General features: G+C 42.0%; 1 protein-coding gene across 17 annotated transcripts in view; it reads left to right on the top strand.

Annotated features, from left to right (window-relative positions):
• EIPR1 (EARP complex and GARP complex interacting protein 1) overlaps positions 1–15,765 on the top strand; it is a 129,876-nt gene that overhangs the window by 84,929 nt on the left and 29,182 nt on the right. Inside the window, exon 12 of one of the 17 annotated variants that reach the window (XR_013956708.1) lies at positions 2,430–6,765. The exons of 15 other annotated variants lie outside the window; for them this stretch is intronic. The gene's annotated coding sequence lies outside the window, so the exon portion shown is untranslated. Of the gene's footprint in view, positions 1–285; positions 6,766–15,765 lie in introns of those variants that run through there. One more of the 17 variants, XR_013956709.1, reaches the window with a different exon arrangement.

Below are 15,765 nucleotides of genomic sequence, written 5' to 3'. Positions count from 1 at the left end.
AAGAATAATGAGAGTTTTACTATTAATGTTTTAAAAACACTTTACTCTTTAGTTGGGAGGTTGTTGGTTTTTTACACTTGCTTGTAGCAAATTATTTTTATATGACAAATTTTATATATGTTTCACTTCTGGGTTGTGAATTTTTTTGGGGTGGTGATCAGCATCAGTTCTGCCCTTACGGTGAAGGGAGTGCTCATGCATCCCTGAAGAGTGGTATGTGAAACTTTTAAAAATAAATTTCTCCCTATGAGTTTATCATTTGTCTGCTCTAACTTTCCTACGTAGCTGAAAAAGAATCACATTTTGGATGGATTGTCCTAGAAAGAATACAGAATGTAAAGGGCCCTGTAAAACAGGAAGGTGAGCAGGTTACAGTGTTGTGATGGCTGGTGAAGGTGAGTAGAGAATGGGAAAGACTAGCAAGCAGAGCTAGGGAGGAAGGAGAGAAAGTGTATTGCAAGCAAATATTTTCCTGTTGTCATGAACAAAATATTTATAATAATCAGAGCTGCAAAATCAGAGAGGAGGGTATGTGGGAAAAGGCAGTGGTTTGGGTGTCCCCCTGTGTGAGTCAGTTCATGTATCTTTTGAAATGTGCAAACAGGATACAGGCAAAAAATGAACAGGCTGTTAGGCCCAGCACTGTTGTATTCCCATTCTGGTAAGTGAATTTTGCTGGTCAGGAAGTTGTCAGTAGGCTGGGGAAGGGTTGTCCTCTGTGCTGCTTGGAACACAGTTGTACAGTTGCCATCTTCCAGGTCCATTTATCCCATTAGGATTTATACCTTTGCATTTGGTGTCTTTTCCCTATTGAATTCCTTGAGTTGCTAATATTTCCTGCTGCAGCAGTATTACCTCTCTGTGCAATTTTATGTTTATCATGTGTGGCTTGTCCCCACAGACTTTCTTACGACCTTTTCTCAAAACTCATCAGCTTTTTCAAAAGTCATAAAGTCATACCTATAGCTGGACAGCATGCCAGCTATAGATGACAAAGAGTTGCTGGGAGAGCAGCTTTCTCAAGGGTCCTGCTCTGTGTAAGGTTAAAATGGGCAGGTTTATTCTGTGGTGAGCCAGGTATGTAGGTTGTCAGTAGAGGGATGCGTTACTCTAGATGGTTTGTATCAGCGTAGATATACCGATGATCATATGACATAACCTGGCCTGCATGTGAACTGTTCTCTGGGTACCCATGGCTGAAGAGCTAAGGGGGAGGTAATTTTACCATGTGGTGAAGAACAGCCCTACACATGCACAGGAAGAAATATATCTGTCTGAGCTGTTATTTTCAAAGTTCCCTTGCCTGGGAACCCAAACATCCTAGGGTTTTTCATTAACTCAAAGTTTATTTTCTTTTTTATTATTTTTTTATTCTGTCCATGATCTTGATTTTGGGGAAGGGGGTGGCAGAATATGGGGGAAACACTAGGATTTGGGAGTGAGGTATTCTGACTGCATAGAAAGATTTGTGACCCTTATGTCAAGTGGTACATGCTTTATAGCCCATTACAGGAATCTCTGTGGTGGAGCAGATCAGACTTTGTTCAGACACATCAAGCAGCAGTATTGAAGAAGCAGCTGGTGCGCTCAGTTTTTATTGGAAAATTAATGATATACTGAATAGCAGGGTCCTGTTAAAATTCAGCTACCCAAGTTTGGTGACTTTTCTGTGAGTACATGTTAATTCCAGGAATTAATTCATGGTGGTTCTTTTGCTTCCAAATAATTTGGTACCATCCCAACGTACTGTAACTTATTTCTGTAAATTGTATAAATGCCTGTTTTGTATAGCTTAAAGAATGTCCTATGGGGTCCAGGATCTCTTAGTGACATGTGCTCAGTATTGTGGCAGCATTATCCTGTCCAGGTATACAGGATTCAGTAAGTTAAGAGAAAAATGTTGGCTAAGGCTTTACCTTCTTCCCTTTTTCACTGTCAGCTGTTAGGAAGATGCTTCAATGAATAACTCTTACTGAATCTCCTTGCTGAGGTCTTCTTGCCATGAAATGTATGCTGTGTCAGAGAAGGGTGAGGAGGACATTGTGGAAAATCTGCTGCTTAGTCAGGATGTGCATATAAACTACAGAACATTTTCCAAATCAAGTTTGGATTTGGGACTTAGCATAAAATCAGGGCACAGAATAACTACAGTCTGTGCAGAAAATGTTAATAGAAAAAGTCCGGATTATGGTAATGCATTCTGTGTGGTCTTTGGTGAGTAAAGAACAGTAGAAGGGCACGTGGCAGGACTGTCTCACTTGTGTTTTTGCTTCTACTGCTGTGAAAAGCATTTTCAGTACTTGCATAATTTAGAGCATGACATTATGATTTTCAAAGCTTCAAATTGGAGTAAAGCATTTACATAACCTAATTAAATCATATAAATGTTTTATGATAATATTCAAGTAAGTGCAAAACTTGTTCTCCAGATGCATCCCATTCTTAGGCCATTGGGGAAACCCAGTTTTCGCATGCAAATGTATGTTTCAAGCTCTGCGTACTTTGGGAGGTCAACAGGGTACTTACTGAGTGCTCTGTCCTTTGCATAACCTCCAGAGCCTGCTTCGCAGAGCATCATCTTTCCAAGAAGCTTGAAGGTAAGCTGATACCAGAGGGAAAGGCAAAGCAGATTTAAAAGGCTACTTGCAACCTCTATAATTTGAATGAAAGCGATGCTACTGCAGTATGTAATAAATTGCTTCCATTTCAGTGAACATTAAAATAATCCCATGGTGACCCTCTTAGCAGCAGCCCTGCCACATGTAGTATCAGATCTCACAAAGCATGCATCGTACTTCGATGGGAAGCTACCAGGGGAAGCCCCACAAATCCTCCTGGTGACTTTTGGGTTTGTTTTTGCCTCTGGCTGCACTGACTCACAAAATATTTGAAGCGCTTGGCCAGCATCCATGATGAGAGATGCTTCCTTGTAGTGAGATTATTTAAATAATATTTTTTACCCGCGCATTCTCACTAAGCTGTCTTCAACGGTAGTTCTTAGTGAATCCTGTCTTTGCTAGGCCATACTACTGCAATAAGTAAGTGAATTTAATTCTAATTTTCCAAATGCAGCCAAGCTAATGCCAAGCTAATGAGATTCTTTTAGAAAGTAAAGCACTGCTTTGCTAAACTGAATTCATATAATTGGCAGAAGGTAGGTTCTTCAAGGCTGGGGCCCTATCTATTTTAAATAAGCTTATTGCCATTGACATTTATCAGTGCCGCACTGATTTATTCTAACTGATGACAGAAATGTGTGTGTATACACTGCCAGATGTTCTGTGCTTTCACAGTAATTATAATGGTTAGGAAGCACTTGGATGTTATCTGTGCCAGGATGTTGATGAAGCCCATGTGCTGGTAGAAACATAGGACTGACTGCACACAGGATGTTGACCTGGTTTGTTCATACACCGTGACTGTGGTTTGCCCAGCAGCTCTGATGTTTATCTGAAAATGTGGATGTTTTAAGGAAAGCCTGGATCTAACATACCTCTCAATCTGGGGATTCTATTATTTACTATTACAGTACATAATAATATCCAGTTTGTAAATTAGTTTGGAGCTCAGTGGCATGGAAAGCTCTGAATATATGGAAGTCATTGCTGAAGTAGCTCACAGAAAGGTGAAATATATCAGTAGTGAATTAAGTCTTTACTAATTAGATGTAGGAATCTAATTACTTCACAAATTTTTTGTCTACTTTTTAAGAGAGGAAAGCTAGTGTAAATTTAAAATAGAAGGTGAGATGCTCAGCTTGTAGTGTTAACTGCCAAGGAGAAAAACACAGTGACCTTATTTGCAGCTGCACATGCATCATGTGTAGGAATGCCTGTCATAGCCATAATGATTTAACATCAGGGCAGGCCAATATTTCTTGGTTCTTCCTCCGCAGTGTAGGCAGTTTCCTTTATAGGTGGAATGGGAAGCTGTAGGTGTTTCTGGTGAAAAATGGTTAATGCTAGAGAGGTGCCCTTTACACAAATCCAGCACCATTTGCTTTAGTTCACCTCCTGAAAGAGAATTTGCAAAGTCACAGCCTGGGATTGAAGTCACAGTTGGTTGAAGTTTAAGTTTTGTCATGGGTGGATTCTGGTGTTTTAGGTTGTTTGCTCAGCTGTTAATTATACAATGTTTAAGCACAGTAGGAGATACTGGAGAAGTTAAAAGCTGCTAAATTTTTTTTAAGGTGCCAAGACTATTTTATTGCAAAAAGGAGTGCTTTTAGTTTAAAACCTGCAATATTATGGTCATAGTAGGTACTGCACATTTAGACATAAAAGCACCTAGAGCTAAATTTAACTCCAAACACTAAGACATTTACCTTAGTACGGCTATTCATACTTAAGGCATTTTGTAAGAGTATAAGTATTAACTGCCACTAAATAGCCTGTGTGAATTGCTGTTAATAGTTCCATAGTTCCCTTTCAATTACCTTTCAATACTATATTGACCTTGAGGCTGTTATACCACATATTTAAACTCTACTAAAGGATCTGGGTTAGCAATCTTTAAAAATTTGTGGGCACTTACTCATCAGGCTTTGTAAGCAGCTGATCCACAAGCATCCATAGTCACAGGCTGACTTCTGAAAGACCGCAGCTGCTGTTAAACTCTTCATGGTTTGTGTTCCTATCACTGCTCACCTGAGGCATCTACACTTCAACAGAAGGCAGAACATTTAAATCAGATTTTTTAATTGCTAAAATTTGTAATTTATGTTGCAGATCAGTGGTATTTGTAAATTCTTGTTTCCAAATGATCGTAATTTTTGAGAAGAATTTGATCTGAAAAGTTTGGGAGAAAGTACGTAAATGGAGCAGCTAAAACAAACTTTAATCCTCTCTACACCCATGCAGAAAACTCTTTCAACCTTAGCAATATCCCCAGATGTATATTAACTACCTCTGCAACTATGAAATGCAGCTCATACAATAGAATTATTTTAAGGGAAATGTTGAGGAGTAAAATGAATAGTGGGATTCCATTACTCTTGAATTCAAAACCAGCCCAACAAAGGTTTTTCACTCTTGGGGTGGGGGAAAGAAGAAGCTTTTTTTTATTAAGCAGCAAAAGCATAGAATCATAGGATAGTTAGGGTTGGAAAGGACCATAAGATTATATAGTTCCAACCCCCTGCCATGGGCAGGGACACCTCACACTAGACCAAGTTGCTCAAGGCTCTGTCCAGCCTGGCCTTGAAAACTGCCAGGAATGGAACATTCACAACTTCCTTGGGCAACCCATTCCAGTGCCTCACCACCCTCACAGTAAAGAACTTCTTCCTGATTATCTAAGCTGACCTTTCCCTATATAAGTTTAAACCCATTACCCCTTGTTCTATTGCTACAGTTCCTGATGAAAAGTCCCTCTCCGGTATCCTTGTAGGCCCCCTTCAGATGCTGGAAGGCTGCTAGGAGGTCTCCACACAGCCTTCTCTTCTCCAGGCTGAACAGCCCCAACTTTCTCAGCCTGTCTTCATACGGGAGGTGCTCCACTCCCCTGATCATCCTCGTGGCCCTCCTCTGGACTTCTTTCAACAGTTCCATGTCCTTTTTATGTTGAGGACACCAGAACTGCACACAATACTCTTAAGTGGGGTCTCACGAGAGCAGAGGGGCAGGATCACCTCCTTCGACCTGCTGGTCACGCTCCTTTTGATGCAGCCCAGGATACGGTTGGCTTTCTGGGCTGCGAGTGCACACTGAAGCTGGCTCATATTCATTTTCTCATCGACCAACACCCTCAAGTCATTCTCCCCAGAGCTGCTCTGAATCTCTTCTCTGCCCAACCTGTAGCTGTGCCTGGGATTGCTCCGACCCAGGTGTAGGACCTTGCACTTGGCATGGTTAAACTTCATCAGGTTGGCATCAGCCCACCTCACAAGTGTGTCAAGGTCCCTCTGAATGGCATCCTTTTCCTCCAGTGTATCAACCAAACCACACAGCTTGGTGTCATTATTAGTGTTCTTTTATTAGATTGTATTATTGATCCTGTTGAGTTTTGGGGGTTTTTTTGTTTGTTTTTTGTTTGGGCTTTTTTTTTCGGGGGGGGGGGTGTTTTGGAGTTTGTTGTTTTGTTTTTTCTTTTTTTTCCTCTAGGTTATGCGGGCTATAGTTGAAGGTTTTGGACACTGAACATTTTCTGTGTTCAGATGGGAAGGACTCTGACAACCAGGAATAAAATATGAAGGATCTGACAGTTTTCAGATCAGCTTTAAAAAGAAAATAAATTAATTTTCGGAAAATACATGCTAACCCAGACTCAGTGGCCCCATCTAATTAAACCTATATAGATTCAATGACTTTGAGTTGCTCTGTTTCTTTTAATTCTTTCTTTTGCTTTCCTCTCTGTCTGCTCTGGTCCACCACTGCAGATAATGTGTACTTTTCCTAAGAATATGGCCCCTATTGCAAGCGAACAAATTTGGGGTCCAATTTAATTTTCTTGTCTTTAATTTTTTTATGTATAATCTTGCAAATGAGACCAACATTTCCACAGGGAAAAAGAATTCAGTTGAGTCTTACCCAAAAAAATGATAGTGAACCCAACATTAGTCTCTGGCTGTGCACCTGCAATGACTTAAAATGGAGAAGCCACATGGAAATACTGGAAGAAAGTTGGATATCATAGCAGTACTTGATAACTCTCAAAAAAATAAAGGGAAGCTTAAATGGATTTCTGTTGAAAAATTCTGTGATTCTTCAGCTATGGTTTGTTGCCAGCAATCATTTTGAACCATGATAATTCAAAATGTAAAAAGAACTAAATCACGTTATTTGTATTTTCCTTTGTACATTTTTCCCAGCATAAGACAGTCTGGTTACAAAGGAAAAAATAATTCTGTCTTGCCAGAGACAGGTTCATTCAGTATTTCTTCTGAAGTTTTAGGTACATTTGTGAATGCAACCTTAGCATGTACACTGCAGCTTTTTAGCACATTCAATACTTTTCCTTTTGCACCTATCTTTTAAGATGTATTTACAAATACTGTAGTTAGTGTCACTGACAGCATACTTAACACGAATAAAACAAGAGGGTATGGTCTAATCTTCCATAAACTCTGAGTCTGACATGATTCCCGTCGTGTCCTTCATCAGTCTGATTGGCATGTTATTCTGGTTGGCTGTAGCTTAAAATGATAACTATATATTTTTCTTGTATCTTGGGAATGCTCTGAGTCCTGTTAATCTTGGTATTCTGAATGTAGAATTCATTTTGTCCTCTACAACTGCTATGTCTGTACACATAGCACAATTTTGTTTGCATAACATCCAGCTGTAACAGAGAGAAAGAATGATCCCCACTGTAGTAACAGAAGACAAAGGCACAAAGTAGTTTAAGTGATTTACTCAGGTAAAGTTAACAGAAGGTGTCTGTGGATATGCCTGAAAACGTACCCCAAGGTCCTAAGGTTCTGTCCAGAAACTCAGATTTTAGGTCATCCTTTTTAGTGTTACAGGAGCATTACATTTTGTCGATATTTATTAATGGTATCATGATTCAGGGAAACACCTGTCAATGCAGTTTTATGTTAGATAAATGTATAAGTGGAAGACAGTAGTTAGATGGTTAGTGCCCAGATATTACTTTTAAATGTCTGAATCGGTTCAGCAGCCAAGATCATGTCTGCAAGAACATCCTTACCAAAGTACAGTGTCTATTTAGAAATGGAAACAAGCTGTCTCGTGTACTCCATAGCCGGTTGTAGGTCATGAAGCTGTTTGCCATGCTGTATGATCACACTCCCATCAGTTTTTCTTTCATCCTTGGAGAACAGTAAGATCAGCTGAAATGAACAGAAGAACAGCAATGCATTGTAAAAATAAAACCTCTGCACTGTAATTTAGAATTAAGTAGTCTTTCATGGTCTACTTTTGCAAAGTACGGTCAGTTTCTGCTCTGCTATGATGGTATGTGATCTTAAGTGTTGGGAAGGGAGTTTAATTAAAAAAAAAAAGAGTGCATCTGGCAATGGAAAAAAATTAATTTTGTTTAATTTTTAATCAGACAGCCTGAGACGACCACTGAGCACTACTTGACAATTAGAATACTAATGAACTGCACACTGGGTTAGCCTGGTTTTAAAGGACAGCAAACAATGCAGTTAGAGTTGAGGGATTCTATTTCATTCCAGTCAAGTCTTTGCATATTTACCTTCTCACTTTGTAAGAATTCAGGAAATGTTTGCCTTGTTGTCTTCTTTAAAAAGCCCACCGCACAGTTAATTATTTTCAAATGCAAAAACACTGAAAGAAGTAAGTGGCTTTCTTGAAAGCATTCTTGAAAATATATAAACAATGTAAAACATTAATCTTCACTCTTTGGGGCACTTTCAGTGCCTTAAGCATTTTCTTTTTGTTTTGTTTGTTTTCATTCTTCCTCTATCATATTTGCAGCTCTCTACTGTTCTGCAACAGTTTGAAGTCTTTGGTTTTCATGCTTTCTATAAATTAGATATTGTAGTTACTGGCCTATAGCATGCAATTTTGCGAAAGATAGCCAGGTTGAAGGAAGAAATAAATTGCCCATGCCTAAAGTATTTATTTTTTATAACTTTTATAAGCAGCTATCTATAGCAAGGCTGAGTGTAAGTAGGAAATGCTTAATGAATTCAGATGAGTTCTGAAACATAAGTTAAGTAGCCTAACCATCCATAGTAGCCATGTCATACAAGCTTCACTGTGAAATGGGTATTTCATTGCCCCCTCTATGTCACATTGTCATACAGGATGATATAATCATACCCTAGCTGGGATAAACAATTCACACTAGCTCACATTAGTCTCTTGTCTTCCAGTTCCAGATTCGAAAGTTTGGGAAGACTGTAGCTGACAGTTCTAGGATGTAGTGTTTGGATACAATACTCTGATTTACTCTTCCAGCATGTGGCTGCTGAAGTCTGAACTGTTGTGCTTCCCTGAGGCCCTGACCCAAGGCTCGGCTCCACACTCATTGGGTGTTGAGACAATGTTTGAGGTAGACATTTGCTGGAGGTGGCAAAACATCTTAAGGGAGCTCACAGCTGTGTGTAGTCCAGAGCTCCAAAAAGCCATGCTTGCTGCATCTCTTCTCGGTAGCAGCAGCTGAGTTGAGGTAAGCCTATTAGCATTAAGAGAAGGGAGGCCAGTGTTACCCAAGGTAGTCATTGGCCTGCACCCTTCATGCTTCCAGCAGGGAGCAGAGCAACAAGCCTGACTTTTAGGACTTCTGGTCCTCTTTTCAATTAGCTCTTTTTCTCCTCTCCATTTCTGTCAGTAACCAGTACCTCAGGTTTGGGAGGCAAAACTCAGTTCACCATTGATTATTCCTGATGCATGAACTCACTGCCCTGCATCTGCAGAATCAGTTTGGTTCTATTGTAGCCTATTCTATTTCAGTTCTGAAGGTGTTGCTGAGAGAGACAAAGCCAATCCTACAGCAGGGAATGCCATTTTCCTAACTGGTTCAAAAGGACACCAACTAGGAGTGGAAATACATCTAAGGTGGGACATGTCAGCTTGTTTTGTGATTTATACTGTATCTGTTGATAAAGAGGCATGCCTGAACTTCTAATGTTGTGAGTGAACTTTTGTTCCAATACCTAGCAAACAAGTTGAAGCCCAAATGAAAGAGGTGGAAAAGAGAAGAGGACGCATTGAGGAGTTACTTTCTTGTGCAAAGGCAGTGTTCCAGCTTGCTCCTCTATGAGATGGCTGCTTCTCCTGGGCAGGGACATGAGGCGGGAACTGCTGATTTTAGCAAAATCAGCTGAGCAGCTAGGTCTTGCCTTTGTGTGAGGCAGCAGCTCCTGCTAGTGTTAAAGTGCAACTGCTTGCTGAGACAATGAAAAAAGAACATTGGTAATAAAGAATAGATTGTGTGGCATATTGGCACATGCTGCATTACTGAGATGCACACAGCTCCCTGCCTATTAGACAGTACTCAGGCTTCAGAGCACTGGTTGCTTGTTTGTCAATACGTAATTCTCAGTAGTAAATGCATGGACACTGAATTTACATTAGAAAGTGTGAGAATTAGGAATGGTCTCTCTTGATGCTAGTAGTCTTGTGCAGTCACTCTGGCTTCATTTGTTTGGGTTTCATTTTACAGAGGTGTAATAATTATATTGAGGTACCACACTGGGCAAAGCAAGATAAAGAAATAACATTTCGTTGTTCAGCAAGCTGAAGCTAAGTAGAGACTTCTTCCCTTTTCCTTCCCCAACCTCTGCTCTGTGGGCCATCAAAGTTACAGTGAAGGCAACTGCATATTCATTACTGTTCTGACCACTGTGCTGCTCTATGGTGATTTGTACTACTCTGTCACTATAATGTATTTTTCAGCCTTTCTGCAGTATAGGTACGTGAAAGCTACTTGGCATGTCTGGCAGTGCAGGAGAAACCAAAGGTCTTATGGTTTACAGGTGGAATTTTTTATGGCTTTTGTGTAGTGAGTTTAGTCCCTGTACTTAATGATTTGAGGCATGTTAAACCAGGAGTATTGGTAAGGCATACTTTTTTGTTATTATTCTAAACATCTTGAAATTAATTAAAAAACCCTTTTAGCTTTTGTTATAAGTCATATAAATCATTCTTGATGCTGAGTTGTTTGATATAGAAGCATCAGGTTTAGATGGGAAAGAAAGGCACTGGTCAGTGTTCACAATTCTTTATTAATCCATCCAGATCCCTTAGCAAGCAGTACATTTTGGTAAAGACTAAAGTTTTTCATAGGAAAGAACGTATCTGAAGTGCTCATCAGAAGACGCTAAAAAGGGAGATCTTCTTATTTCTTAAAATGTGCTAATCAGAGAACAAAATGGTACAGCTCAGTGTTTTGTACTAACAGTGAGTAGTGTTAATCAAACGTCAAATCTTTAGTTATCAGACAGTCCTCTGAATGTGATCCCCTTTCTTGGGAAAAATGGGTTTTAGTTGCCTGCACACAAATAGTTCTTGGCTGATGTCTTACAGAAATCTGTAGTATTCACAACTAACAACATTAAAACAGTATACTTGAATTCCTGTCTTCCTGCTTTGAAGATAGTCAGCAGTTTTAAATGTCTCAGATTATTCTTTTTTTTCCTACATAAATTGTGTTGTGCTTAGCCATTGGAAATGCTTTTAGAAATATGTCCGAAAAGAATTTGGTTGATTCCTGGTTTTACAACACAGGAAAGGTTTTAATAATGTACTTACATACAAAGTCAAGTATGTATTTAAGTTACTAGTTATCTTCATGTTGGTGATACCTTTCCTTATAGAGGTTCTTCAAGTACCGTTTATCTCAAAGATACTAAAATTTGCCTATGAGGCAATGCCTTTTGTCAGTTGAAATAGAGTTTTCTCAAGGAGATGATACGTGGTAAGAATTTAACTGTAGAAAAAGTGAACCCATTATCTGTTGTCAGAATTATGCAAGCTTTTTTTGTTTAGCAAATCTGTGTTGTTTATAAGGACAAGCTTAAGGGAATCAGATCCATACATGGAAGTAAAGGTTTCTCCAGAAATCCCAAGCAGACCTTGATTTTATCCAAGAGAAAATGAGCAAAATGAGAGGGAGACTCTTTATAACCAGGTCTTTCTAATACCCATCTTAAGGCATCAATCAGATTATAGAATCATAGAATAGTTAGGGTTGGAAAGGACCTTAAGATCATCTAGTTCCAACCCCCCTGCCATGGACAGGGACACCCCACACTAAACCATGCCACCCAAGGCCTCATCCCACCTGGCCTTGAACACCGCCAAGGATGGAGCATTCACAACCTCCCTGGGCAGCCCATTCCAGTGCCTCACCATCCTCTCAGTAAAGAATTTCTTCCTTATATCCAATCTAAACTTCCCCTGTTTAAGTTTGAACCCGTTAGCCCTTGTCCTGTCACTACAGTCCCTGATGAATAGTCCCTCCCCAGCATCCGTGTAGGCCCCCTTCAGATACTGGAAGGCTGCTAGGAGGTCTCCACACAGCCTTCTCTTCTCCAGGCTGAACAGCCCCAACTTTCTCAGCCTGTCTTCATACGGGAGGTGCTCCAGTCCCCTCATCATCCTCATGGCCCTCCTCTGGACTTCTTCCAACAGTTCCATGTCCTTTTTATGTTGAGGACACCAGAACTGCACACAATACTCCAAGTGAGGTCTCACGAGAGCAGAGCAGAGGGGCAGGATCACCTCCTTCAACCTGCTGGTCACGCTCCTTTTGATGCAGCCCAGGATACGGTTGGCTTTCTGGGCTGCGAGTGCACACTGAAGCTGGCTCATATTCATTTTCTCATCGACCAACACCCTCAAGTCATTCTCCCCAGAGCTGCTCTGAATCTCTTCTCTGCCCAACCTGTAGCCGTGCCTGGGATTGCTCCGACCCAGGTGTAGGACCTTGCACTTGGCATGGTTAAACTTCATCAGGTTGGCATCAGCCCACCTTACAAGTGTGTCGAGGTCCCTCTGGATGGCATTCCTTCCCTCCAGTGTATCAACCAAACCACACAGTTTGGTGTTATCAGCAAACTTGCTGAGGGCGCACTCAATCCCACTGTCCATGTCACCGACAAAGATGTTGAACAAGACCGGTCCCAACACTGATCCCTGAGGGACACTACTCGTTACCAGTCTGCAGCCAGACATTGAGCCATTGACCACAACTCTCTGCATGCAGCCATCCAGCCAGTTCTTTAACCACCGAGTGGTCCACTCATCAAATTGATGTCTCTCCAATTTAGAGACAAGGATGTCATGTGGGACAGTGTCGAACGCTTTGCACAAGTCCAGGTAGATGACATCAGCTGCTCTACCCCTGTCCATCAGTTCCGTAGCCTCATCATAGAAGGCCACCAAATTGGTCAGGCAGGATTTCCCCTTAGTGAAGCCATGCTGGCTGTCTAAACTGAATAAACAAGCTTGCTCTACTGAGCGGAGTGGCACAATATAATCAAAAGTTCATTCAAATACATTTGACTAAGAAAGGGAGAGGAGTTATACCACCATATAAATATGATATAAGTTATATAAACATAAGCATAATATCACATCTATAAATATGATGTTGAGTGAGGTTATAGACAGTGGTTTGAATACCTGTTATTCTTTTGATATTGTGTTGATTGAAGTTTGCTTATTCCACAGATATGTTTTAACATGCAAATTAGGAGTGACTGTTTTAGGAGAATGATGAATGTGTAAATAACTAACATCTGGAAAATGCATTTAGATGCCTCTCTCATGAGCACATAAAAATATCTGGCTAGACATAAAAGACCTGATTAGCAAACTCAAAACATCCACCGGCTTCTTTTAACAAAGCTCCATGATGCGATGCAGAGATATTCCAGCCTCTCCAGCCAATGAGCCGGCTTCGTTTGGAGCTCGGCTCAGATGCCTCTATACAAACGCCCGTAGCATGGGAAACAAACAAGAGGAATTAGAGATGTGTGCACGACTACGGGAGTATGATATAGTAGGCATCACAGAAACATGGTGGGATGGCTCCTACAACTGGAGTGTTGGAATGGAAGGTTACAGGCTCTTTAGAAAAGACAGGCCTGGCAGGCGGGGAGGGGGAGTTGCTATTTATGTTAGGGATAGGCTGGAGAGCATGGAACTGTGTCTGGGGACGAGTGAGCAGTCAACAGAGAGTTTGTGGGTCAAGGTTAAAGGGAGAACAGCGATGGGGGACATTACTGTGGGGATCTGTTACAGACCGCCTGATCAATAGGAATCTGTGGATGAAGTGCTCTACGGGCAGATAGGAACAGCCTCACACTCAGAGGCCCTTGTTCTCATGGGAGACTTCAACCACCCTGACATCTGTTGGAGTGAAGGTACGGCCCGGCACAAGCAATCCAGGAGGTTCCTTGATTGTGTGGAAGACAACTTCCTTCTGCAAGTAATAGAGGAAATGACAAGGAGAGGTGCCATGCTTGACCTCGTGCTTACCAACAGGGAAGAGCTGGTTGGAAATGTGATGCTCCAGGGCAGTCTTGGTTGCAGCGATCACGAGATGGTCGAATTCGAGATCCTCAGGACAGTGAGAAGAGCGTGCAGCAAGCTCACTGCCCTGGACTTCAAGAGAGCAGACTTTGGCCTCTTCAGGAACCTGCTCAGTAAGGTTCCATGGGATACAGTCCTAGAGGGCAGGGGGGCCCAAGACTGTTGGTTGTTATTCAAGGATCACCTGCTCCAAGCTCAGGAGTGTTGCATCCCAACTAGAAGGAAGTGCAGCAGGAAGGCCAGGAGACCTCCTTGGATGGATAAGGAGCTGCTGAGGAAAATTCAAAGGAAAAAAAGAGGCTTATAGACGGTGGAAGCAGGGACAGGTGGCCTGGGAAGAATACAGGGATGTTGTCCGGGAAGCTAGGGACCAGGTTAGCAAAGCTAAGGCCCAGTTAGAATTGAACTTGGCTAGGGATGTTAAGGATAATAGGAAGGGATTCTATAGGTACGTAGCGAGTAAAAGACAGACGAGGGACAACCTTGGCCCCCCTTCGGAAGATATTGGGAGAACTGGCTACCCTGGATTTGGAGAAGGCTGAGGTTCTTAATGACTTCTTTGCCTCAGTCTTCACTGGCAAAGGCTCTGACCGCACCACCTAAGTCTTGGAAGGCGGATGCAGGAATTGTGAGAATGAAGACCCTAGGCCCACTGTAGGAGAGGATCTGGTTCGAGACCATCTTAAAAACCTAAACGTACGCAAGTCCATGGGACCTGATGAAATCCACCCACGGGGCCTGAAGGAGCTGGTGAATGAAGTTGCTAAGCCACTGGCCATCATATTTGAAAAATCATGGCAGTCAGGTGAAGTTTCCGATGACTGGAAAAAGGGAAATATAACCCCCATTTTCAAGAAGGGGAAAATGGATGACCTGGGGAATTACAGACCAGTCACTCTCACCTCTGTGCCTGGCAAACTCTAGGAGCAGATTCTCCTGGAAGGCATGCTAAGGCACATGAAAAACAAGGAGGTGGTTGGTGACAGCCAGCATGGCTTCACTAAGGGGAAATCCTGCCTAATCAATTTGGTGGCCTTCTATGATGGGGCTGCGGAACTGATGGACAGGGGTAGAGCAGTTGATGTCGTCTACCTGGACTTGTGCAAAGCGTTGGACACTGTCCCACATGACATCCTTGTCTCTAAATTGGAGAGACATCAATTTGATGGGTGGACCACTTGGTGGATAAAGAACTGGCTGGATGGCCGCACGCAAATAGTTGTGGTCAATGACTCGACATCCGGCTGGAGACCTGTAACGAGTGGTGTCCCTCAGGGATCAGTGTTGGGACCGATCTTGTTCAACATCTTTGTCGGTGACATGGACAGTGGGATTGAGTGTGCCCTCAGCAAGTTTGCCGATGACACCAAGCTGTGTGGTTCGGTTGATACACTGGAGGGAAGGAATGCCATCCAGAGGGACCTCGACACGCTTGTAAGGTGGGCTGATGCCAACCTGATGAAGTTTAACCATGCCAAGTGCAAGGTCCTACACCTGGGTCGGAGCAATCCCAGGCACAGCTACAGGTTGGGCAGAGAAGAGATTCAGAGCAGCTCTGGGGAGAATGACTTGAGGGTGTTGGTTGATGAGAAAATGAACATGAGCCGGCTTCAGTGTGTGCTCGCCGCCCAGAAAGCCAACCGTATCCTGGGCTGCATCAAAAGGAGCATGACCAGCAGGTGGAAGGAGGTGATCCTGCCCCTCTACTCTGCTCTCGTGAGACCTCACTTGGAGTATTGTGTGCAGTTCTGGTGTCCTCAACCTAAAAAGGACATGGAACTGTTGGACCAAGTCCAGA

This window comes from Psittacula echo, assembly GCF_963264785.1.
Source record: "Psittacula echo genome assembly, chromosome: 4".
Taxonomy (NCBI): Eukaryota; Metazoa; Chordata; class Aves; order Psittaciformes; family Psittacidae; genus Psittacula; species Psittacula echo.
This window is presented reverse-complemented; position numbering and strand designations above follow the sequence as displayed.